This window comes from Crocodylus porosus, unplaced genomic scaffold (assembly GCF_001723895.1).
Source record: "Crocodylus porosus isolate Cpor-Errol unplaced genomic scaffold, CroPor_comp1, whole genome shotgun sequence".
Lineage (NCBI taxonomy): Eukaryota > Metazoa > Chordata > Crocodylia > Crocodylidae > Crocodylus > Crocodylus porosus.
Window position 1 is genome coordinate 49,627,507 of NW_017728886.1, and position 10,877 is coordinate 49,638,383.

The 10,877-nt window shown below is 42.1% G+C and overlaps 1 long non-coding RNA gene across 1 annotated transcript in view; it reads right to left on the bottom strand.

Moving 5' to 3' along the window:
* Nucleotides 1-7,901: 7,901 nt before the first annotated feature.
* Nucleotides 7,902-10,877, bottom strand: part of LOC109321125 — a 20,804-nt gene continuing 17,828 nt past the window's right edge. Inside the window, exon 4 of the long non-coding RNA XR_002103981.1 lies at nucleotides 7,902-8,056. This is a non-coding gene — a long non-coding RNA (uncharacterized LOC109321125). The remainder of the gene's footprint in view (nucleotides 8,057-10,877) is intronic.

The window sequence follows — 10,877 nt, forward strand, 5'->3', positions numbered from 1 at the left end:
AAAAATGACAGTTATAGGTATTTCAGTAATTCCTCATTATAGTCTATGGCCGAATCACTGAATCGCTCTGAATCAGCATTGAATCTTCCGAAGCTGATCCAGCTGAATCAATTTGGGACAGTGATCTGAATCGAATTACTGTCCTCTGAATTATCTGAATCTGAATCGAAAGCTTCCCTATTTACACAGGCCTAATGATTAGCTGTAGGTTTTACGTTCTGTTTCAGACGCCAGATTAATTTTGTAGGCACCATTCATGGAGTAAGTATGACATAGAGTGGGATATTAAAAAAAACCTGATTGTTTTGGAGCACAATCCCTGTTGACTTGTTGAAATTCCCACCCAGTGGACACGTCTACATGAGATTCTTAATGCACAGTACATTGATTGACTGCCTGTTATGTCAGCATGGCAAAAACTGTGCTATTATGTTAATGTGCAGTAGGGCGGTCTCCTGCGCATTTATTTAGTATTTCCTTTTGCCAGGGGGAAGGGGAAAGAATGTAGCTGGTACATAGTGGAGAGGTACCTGGGGAGTCGGATGTTAGGTAGGTCACAATGTGTCATAACTCCAATGTCTATATTTAGTGCAGACAAGGGTCTTTGGGTGAATCTGATATCTTTTATTAGACCAACTTAAATAGTTGGAAAAATTTTTCAGCAAGCTTTTGGGTTTAAAAACCCTTCGTCAGGCTGAGGAAGCCTCTGCGGTTGGTGTGTGCTCTTCCTGGATGGAATAAATAGTAAAGAAGCCAGAGGCTGAGCTGGTATGCATGCAAGAGAGGCAGTCAGTGAAGATGTAATTGAGGAGTTGGTAGGTAAAAGACAGGCTTTGAATTTCTAGAATGAAGACTGGCCCTGACCTGACTGATCCGTTTTCACACAGAGAATGTAATTTATCATTTTAGGCCATGGCATCGAAAAACTCCAATGCTTTCACATGCTTTCTAAATCTCTTCCTAAATAGAACCAGGGACAATACAGGAGGTACAAAGAATGCTGCATGTGTTTAGAGGAGCAAGTGACTTCTTGCAAAGGATGTAATTTAAAATGGCATTAATGATGTTTTTCAGACAATAATGGAGACTTTGAAACTACTCTGTTTTCCCCTACCACACCAAATGCAGAATTTTGCTCCAGGGCACCTGCTTTTTAACTATCTTTTTTCTACTGTGGAGATGAGCTGTCTGAGTGGCAGTTTATTCCCAACAGTAATGAAAAACAGCATGTTGATGAAGGATTGCAATAAAGGGTTTTGCAGATGGGTGATCCTATCTTCTAAATTAATCAATGAGAGGCTGTGTAACTTATCTTGTCCATTCAGCTTTTATTACTTAAAATGAAATATATGTCATGGTTACAGATCTGACTTTTTTATGATAGAACCGTCAGTGATAAAATATACTGGATGTGAAATACTTCGCCGAGCCTTCAGTGTCAATAAATGGCGCATCGTAGAAAGGAAAATACCAACGCAAAAAAATGGTGCTTTATATTGCATTGATCACTTGGTCTGGATTATTTTTTGTTTCTGATTTGATTACAAACCTGTAAAATTAGAACTAGTGCTGTAATGTGTCATTTATGGGCATGATAGACTTGCTTTGACTCAGGCTTTTGTTTCTATCTTGCTGTGATAGGTGGGAGAGGCTAGGGAATAAAGTCCTTGCTTGTGTGTGTAGCAGTTGTAACTTAGAGGGCACATGTACATACGATGCTATTGATGCAAAAAATTGCGGTCCGTTTCTTGGAGGTTCGCAAAGTATCACAGACACACATACATTAGATGGCACAAAAGGTGTATTTGCAAATAGGGTCAGAGCAGAGTCAAAAACTCAGATTACTCCGAACCCACCAAGGAATTTTTGCAGGCTGTATTTATCTTTTTCCTCCTGGGCACGTGTGCAGAAACAGGAACTCTTACAGCTCACTTCCGTTTCATACAAGCATACATGTGGTTACATCACTACATCCATCGCATGTATATTATAATTAACTACTTAAGTATGCAGGGCGGAGAGGTAAATATGCATCAGCTAATTAAGCATGCTCAGAGAATACTATAGGTCACCAAGAGTTTAAACCCCCCCCCTTTCAGGACACAGTCAGTTGAATTCCAGCTTCTGTAATCTGCATGAGAAAGGCTAGGGAGAAGCTGGGGGAGAGTCTGCGATTTAGTATAAGAAGAGCTGGGCAAGGAAAAAAGTCCTTGGCAGTGTTTCTTTCTTATCAGGTGCAAGATGCAAGCTGTGCATTTCTAACAATATTCCATTTCTAACACTATGTTGCTGTAGCAACGCACTACAGTGACATGGCATCCATGGGCAAGAATCGTGAAGCTGTAACTACATTGCAATGTGCTCCCTCCTTATAGCATGTTGCTATGGCAATGTAGCAGCTAAAACTGACTGTCCGTCACATGCACAGAGCAGTACGGGCTGTTACTGAACCATCATTTAGTGCTTCCAAAAGAATGTGACGGAATTCTAAATGACAATGCAATAACAAAGGCGCTATAGGGACATGTGTGAGCATAAGGCCACAGAGCCAGGCAGGGGCCAGGGGCCCAGTGCCCAGGAGGGGCACAACCAGGCAGGGGCCTGGCACCTGAGAGGAGTGCAGCCAGGCAGGGGCAAGGGGCCAGCAGACAAAGGCCAGGGGCCAAGGGCAAGACCAGAGCTGGTGCCTCAAACCCAGGTCTGAGTCACTGGGCTGGGCCAAGAAGGCCTAGTTAAGAGGAAAGGGTCAGCAGCTGAGGAGGCCAAAGCCCCAAAAGACAAACAACATCTCAGGAGCACCTGTGAGCCTTGAGACATGGTGCATGGGAGGAATAAAGCCAAGCCATTAGCCCCTAATGCTTTAGGTGCCCTGCAGTGGCACAGTCCTAGAGAAGCCCAGCAAGGGGCCAGGGAGCAGTGGGCTAAAGACTAGTAGGGTACTAGGGAACCCCGGTGGGGGTTCAGCTAGACTGAGACCCATATGAAGGCCTGTGAGCAGCTTCCTTTTTAATCTTATATTTCATCAGGGTGTGGCGGGCAAGACGGAAGGGAAGGTATCTTAGGGACAGAGTAGGGCACAGTTTTGTAGGCACCAGGGGACATCATGGCTACCCTGGGACCCTGATGTGCTGCAGGGTGTTGCATATGATTAAAACTGATTCACAGTGTTCTCCTGGGCTAGGGACAGAAGGTGCACACAAACTAGTTTAAGTGATCAGACACCAGTTTAAACACGTAACACAAGAGAAGGTCAGCATATGTAAACCGGTTTCAAAATGGTCAAACCTGGTTTGAGGTAACTCTGATACTACATCCATCCAAGGCTAACTGATTTAGGTTAAACCAGTCTATGGCACTTCTGTCCCACACCCCCTCCTGATTCAAGTTAGGTCATAGTCCCCTAGTATCTCAGGAGCCTTTGTGGCAGCTGGGCTAGCCTCTGCCAGTACTCCTCTGCTCTGGCCAGCTGGCCTGGCCCTGCCCCAGGCTGTCACAGAGCAGGGCAGGGGAAAGGAGCCCCCCAACCTGTCCCAGCCCCCCCCCCCAACTGGGATCTGCTCTACTGGGGTGAGGATATGCCATGAGGATCCTCTCCCTCCCCCTCCAGATCAAGCTGGCTGGGGAAAAACTCCCTAGAAGCCTGTGGCTCTGCTCTCATGGGCAGATGCCTGGCTTGGGGCCAGCCACAGATAGGGGACTGTTTCCTCCCCAAAGGGGACAGGAGAGCATTGGGGGCATGTGCCAGCCAGTCAACTGGGTATGGCCCGGCAATGGCCTTCAGGCTAGGAAGCATGCTCTAGCATCCCCTTGCCTTTTGATCTGGACCAGTGCAGGCCTGACTTTCAACTCAAAAGTAAACATCTGTTCTGTTCTCAGTTCAATCTGTGCAGTTTAAAGAAACCTGCGAAGATTGAATCAATTCCACCTCTGGTTTTTGTACAGTCTGTACTTAGGCCTGAAGTCAGTAGCAAAACACCAGCTGACTGCTTTGGGAACAGCACTGGGCACAATAAGTATAATCCTGCTTGCTTTATTCTTTTGTGTGGTCCCACTCATGGTTAAAGGTGGGTAAGTTTTTTTTCGCTAGTACCTCCTTAAAAATTACGTTAAATTTTGTGGAGCAGAAAGAAAAATGGGTAGGGGAGAGTGATTTATTTCAGCTCTAGTCCTATACACCTTGTGTACCATGAACTCCCATTGATTTGGATATGGGTCATAAATAATACAGGATTTGGGCTTTATTTCCTTCACTGTACAATAAGTGATTTATGATATTTGACAGATTTATCTATAGTAGGGTGCCAGTGTTATTTTGCTATGTATTCATTTGCGCATACAAGAAACCAAGTGGGTTACAGCTCTTAATGTTTACGAATGGGTTTTACACTTAGAGCTTTCCTGTAGTTTCTTAAATAATAATTTTATATACCTCATTATGTATAAGGTTCTGATCCTGCAAATGGTAATATTATGAAAGTAAGTGCGTGTATGATTCGGTAATATTAATTTAAGTATGTGCAACAATCTGTATAAATTTGGAGAAACTTTAAATGTATAATTTCTAATGAAATTTTAATATCTTCTCCCTTTAGGAACTTATCTAGTTTACCCAGGATTGTAGGTTCTTTGCATACATTTGGTAACCATTACGCTTCTAAGGTTCATGAGGAAAAGAATATCCCAAACTGATTTCAACCAGTGGTCAACTCCCTTAGAGTGTACTCCCTATCACCATAGTATCTGAATGCCTTCTGTGAGAAAAAGCGTCAACAGCAAAGTCCCTAGGGCACATCCTGAAATTTTCTGGCACTGAAACCCAAAACTTTACAAGGATATCTTTTTCCATGAAAAATGTTGACAAATTGCAAATATAGGTGTTTTGTCAACTTGTTAGTCTTAGGGAACCATACATTCTTAGAAAGTCAAAACAAAGCATTTTAAGGCACAGCCTATTTGTGTCCCTGAAAACCCATAAATATATTTATTTTGTAATATGCCACCCCCCCCCCCGAAACTTTAAGACAAAGTCACAAAAAAAAGCAGCAAGGAGAAAGAATACCCACTCACCTTTTGCACTACTGACTTTTCAGGGATTTGAGCAGGACAGGATAAATGTAATTAGATGCAAAACAATGTTTTGCTTTGTTTTTTTAAATTTTAAATGACTTTTCATTTCAAAATATTCTTTTTATTTCTTAAAGTGAAACATAATCTTTGGTTTGACCCAAGATGAATTATCAGTCTTTCAGTTTACTCAGACATCACCCTTTGTAGGGTTACAACTCTGCTTGGGTAAGGGCAGAATGACGGAACTAGATATCCTAATTTTCTATACACACACAAAAAAAGAATAACATAGATCAGGGTGGCCAACAAGCAGCATACATGCTAGAAATGGTCTAGGCAGCCTCTGTATAAAGTCTGGGAGGGGACGGGCAGTACAGTGGCAGATAGGGCAGGGAGCAGAAAACAGAGCAACAGATTTGTCAGGGAGCACAGGGCAGGAAGCAGAAACCAGATCAGCAGACTGGGCAGAGGAAGGGGATCACAGTGGCACTTGGGGAGAGTGTGGAGATAATTTATGGCACACCTGACAAAGGTCAACCCCCAATGGCATAGATCATGATTGAGCACACAAATCTGCCCAGATCCCTCATACTGGATGCAACTACATGTGAGCTTTAATGCCTACTAGCCTATTTTAGTGTGCATTAAAGTGGCATGTAAAAAAACTGCTATTATGCGCATTAAAATAGGCAACTGTGCATTAAGCATCACCTAAAAAGAATGCGCTTGCACTACTGCACATTAGGGAAGCCTAATGCCTATAAATTTAGTACTAAATTTAATGCATATTAGGAAAAGCACATGTAGATGTGCCCACTGACTTTGAAGGACCATCATTACAGTGAAATGGATACCATTTGGCTTCTTGACTGAGACAGCCAACAGAAGTGCTAGTTAGTGTCAGTTATAACCAATTGTGATTTATATTGGTCTTCTGGACTGTGACCAGTGATTGCTTAGGCTGAGACTACAAGAAACCCAGGAATCCTTTCGCTACAATGAGTAAAAAAATATCAGGGTTCTAGACATATCAAGTAATATTGGTTATGAGATGTGTTGTGTAAATATGGTGACATGTTCCTCCTCACTCAACTAAATGTTATGAAAAACAGTCTGCTATGTTTCAATTATGACTTTTCCTTGACACTTCTTTGGATGAGGTATGCCAGGCCAGATTTGTTGTCTCTCCTGGTCCCATTGCTCCACTCTTATTCCTTCACCCTTTGCACTTTGTCTAGCTTGGGAGTGTCTCCATTAGGCACAAGAGGCTCTAAAATACTTCAATATATAGCCCCAGTACAGGGCCGGTTATGAAACAGGTGTGGCTGGAGTGCTCCAGGTATTCTCCCCTAGTTGACTGAACCTTTTCAGCTAGCAAGTGTCCAAACACAGAATCATCCTTTGGCTGCTTTAATCTGTGCTGGGACTCGAGATAAGCAGTTAATACAGAACATATAACTAGGTCGGTGATTTCCCCTCCCCCCCCCCCAAAAAAAAAAACTGTACCAAGAGGAAATTCAATATAGTAGAGAATCCTAGGATGCTGTTCTCCCATCAGAATGGAAGTGTTGCTACTACAAAAAAAATTCTGTGGAAAACAAGATTAATGTCTTGCTTGAATATGGCTCTTTTGCTGCTTTGAGAAGGATCTGCTTTCATATTAAAAACTCATCAGTGAGGGTTTTTTATTTAAAAAGAACTTTTGCGGAAATTCATGAAAATAGGACAGTCTTGTACTCAATTTAATATGAAATTTCTCAAGTCTTACAAACTCTTCATTTGCACCCTTCCAGTTGTATGTATTAAACAGAAAAACAGATTTGGGGGGGTTATATCTCAATGAAGAAAACTAGGGTTTTTATTTCTTATGCTCATACATTTTCAAGTTTAGCTTGACATGATTTTCTCTGCAAAAGAAACAGGGTTTAAATTATACAGCTCAACCAAAACATGTGCAAAGATGAAAGAGAGCCCTTGTAAAGCACAATGATTAACTTTGAAAGACCTCTCATACATTTTACATCAAATAAATTAAAAAGAATAAAAATAAGCATAGGATTTTTGAAGCATAGGATTTTTTAAATTAATAGAAATTGCTGAGTCCTTCAATAAATTATTGATAAAATGATGTATCTAAGTGTTATCAGTGAAGTCTTCTGTCAAAGACTTGTATGTATACTGATGTTCTTTTTCATATTTGAAAACAATGCTTGTAGTTTCATAATTATAGCATATTGCAAATACTCCTTTGACTCCTACATTATAGATTTAATAGATTTTTAGGGTTGGAAGGGACCTCAGTAGATCACTGAGTCCAACCCCCTGCTCTGGGCAGGAAAGAGCGCTGGGGTCAAGTGACCCCAGCTAGGTGCGTGTCCAGTCTCCTTTTGAAGACCCCGCAAGGTAGGGGAGAACACCACCTCCTTTGGAAGCCCATACTAGATTCTGTGATAACCCTCACCATAAAGAAGTTCTTCCTAATCCTAATGTCTAATTTAAATCTGCTCCCTGTCAGTTTGAGGCTGTTGTTTCTAGTTACTCATGGAGTGCCTTGGTAAACAGAATAGCTCCTATTCCTTGCTGCCTCCCACTGATGAATTTGTAGATGGCTACTAAATCACCTGTCAGCCTTTTCTTGAGAAGGCTGAAGAGATCCAGGTTGCTCAATCTCTCTTTGTAGAACCTTACTTGTAGGCCCCTAACTATACAAGTGGCCCTCCCCTGGACCCTCTCGATGCTATCTACATCCCTCTTGAAGTGCGGTGCCCAAAACTGGATGCAGTACTCCAGCTGTGGCCTGACCAGTGCTGCATAGAGGGGAAATATCACCTCCTTAGACCTGTTCGTGATGCACTTGTTAATGCATGATACAGCGCAGTCAGCTCTACTGATCGCTTTGTCACATTGTCGACTCATGTTCATCTTTGAGTCAACTGTGACTCCGAGATCCCTTTCTGCTGCTGCGCTGCTGAGAAAGTCATCTTCCAGTCTATAAGTGATTCCTTCTCCCTAGGTGCAGCGCTTTGCACTTATCTTTGTTAAACAGGCACCCTATTTTGTTCTGACCACTTTTCCAACCTGTCCAAATCTGCCTGAAGCCGTTCCCTGCCCACCAATGTGTTTACTTTGCCCCATGATTTGGTGTCATTCGTGAATTTCAACAGAGTGCTCTCCACGCCCTCATCCAGGTCACTGATGAAGATACTGAACAGTATTGGTCCCAGGACCAAGCCTTGGGGGACACCACTGCCCACATCTTTCCAGTTGATACTGACCCATCCACCACCACTCTCTGGGTGCATCCCATAAGTTTTGCCACCTGCCTGACCGTGTAATCATCTACGTCACAGCCACTTAGTTTATTTATGAGAATGGGATGACGCACTGTATGAAAGGCTTTTTAAGAATCCAATTATATTACATCTACCGTGACTCCTGCATCTAAGCAGTTTGTGACCTGGTCATAAAAAGAAACAAGGTTTGTCAGGCAGGATCCCCCTGCTATGAATCTGTGCTGCTTACCCTTCAGCATTATTTTTCCTACTGGGCTCCCACAAATGTAATCCTTAATAATTTTTTCAAAGGTTTTCCCAAGGATAGAGGTGAGACTTACCAGTATATAGTTACCCAGATCCTCCTTCCTTCCCTTTTCAAAAATAGGGCCACATTGGCCCTTTTCCAGTCCCCTGAATGCTCAAACCGTCTTGCCAGTGGTTCTGCTATGACACTGGCCAATTCCTTCAGCACTCTTGGATGAAGATCATCTGGGCCTGCTGACCTAAACACATCAACCCCCTCCAAGTGTCCCTTCACTAGGTTGGCACTAACTGTTGGTGGGCTGATGTCCCTCCTGTGCTTGTCTATAGTCAAATTTGGAGGTATGTCTTTATCAGTGTTCAGGAATACTGATGCAAAGAACTCATTGAAGAACTCAGTTTTGTCCCTCCTATCTGTCAGTAATTGCCCTAGTCTGTCCTGTATGGGTCCTATGTTACCATGAGTCTTTTTTTTTTTCTCCCTATATACCTGCAGAAAGACTTTTTGTTGCCAGCCTGAGTTCCATTGCTGCCTTGACCTTTCTAATTGGCTCCCTGCAAGTGCAAGCCAAGTAAGTATATTCCTCTTTGGTGGAGGAATTACTTGGGGTCCTACCATTAGCGCTAATGGGAATTTTGACGTTGCTTTCAATAGGGGTAGGAATAAGCTTCTCATTATTAAAGGAAACTAAATATATTCATAGACATGTAGACCATTTTTATAGGCTTTCCTATAGCACACATCCTCCTGAATGTCTCAAAAATATTAATCCAATTAATCTTTTTCACAAGAAATCACGTGAATGAATTACTGGCCCTTAAATTTTGCTATACTTTCAGAAGTGAGGGGCTGAAGGTGTCTCTGCTTTACAATGGCAGGTTGACTGTATGAGAAACACCCCCTAGATAGCTTTCATTTAGGTACTAAGAGCAATGAAGCTGCAACTGCATGGGATAAGACTGCAGCTTCCTGGCAGGCTTATGAAACTAAGACCAAAGTCCAAGCAGGCTTATAAAATGGAGGCCAAAGTCCACCACAGGCATTGTCTCCCATGCTAGCTAGATTAAAGCTAGAGAAGATAGCTATAACCACACTTTCTTTTGCAATGTAAACATAATTTCAGGCATAGTGACTTAGCCAAAATTGAAGGAAATCTGTGGAAAACCAGGGAATAGAAGTTAGATCTTCAGACTCTTAGCACTTTGGGTTAAGTGGTTTTATGATTCCTATAATAAAAGATTTGCTATTGTTGCTGGACAGACTAAAACCTATCAGCAAGACATTTTTCCCCTTACATTCTTAAATAGATCTTTATTACAACTATTTATTGACAGCTTTTACACGGATGACCATGTACTTCCCTTAAGGGAATTCTGGTCACCAATGTAACTTGTAATATCAGTCTTAATTGCATATTGCCATGTAATCATCACAGGTTTGCATCAGTTTTTATAGTTGGTGATTATCAAAGTATGGTTTTATATGTATGTGAATGTGTCAGAAAATTGATTCAATTTATCTTCAGTGCCAGTGATGCCAGAGCATAACAACTTTTAGTGACTCTCTTAATCCTGTTAAGCACAAGGTCCAGGACTCCACTGCTTCTGGGAGAAAACAGCTTCAGGGTAGCCTTATAATAGGGCTGTGGCATCCGGAAAGCCTTGGGGGTTCTGGTTCTAGCAGGATCTTATCTTTTGGTTCTATAGCATGAAGTGTGGAAGCTCTGAGAACCCCACTTATAACCAGTTCTACCATGAGGCCCCCAAATTCATTTTGAAAAAAATCACACTGAAATGTTTGGTTTTTTTCCACCTTTTTTTTAAACTCCCTTTCGTGGGAAATTTTAAGAATTCTAGGTATTGCTGGTTTTCTGGAATAAAAACTCAGTAAGTTAGAATTCCCTGTAGGAAGAAAATTCCAGCTTTAAGTTAGCGCTGCTCCAAATAACTGTTACTGCTTCTGGCCTAGTTAAACTGTTTGGCTAGGTACAGAGATTCAGAAAGTCTGAAGCAGGATGTAAGTTATATGGTTTTCTGTAAGTGGCGTAGTTTAGAACAGTAGCAAAAAGAACACATGCTTGCCCTTTGGGGGGGCCATAAGGGGGTGGGGGAAATCTTAGGTTGGATTCTGCCATTTTTAAACCAGTCTATGTGTGCTGAACTTCTGCTGTATTACAGGTATAGTTTCATAGTTAGTAGTGTTGGAAGGGACCTGAGCAGATCATCAAGTCCAACCCCCTGCCATGGCAGGAAAGAGTACTGGGGTCAAACGAC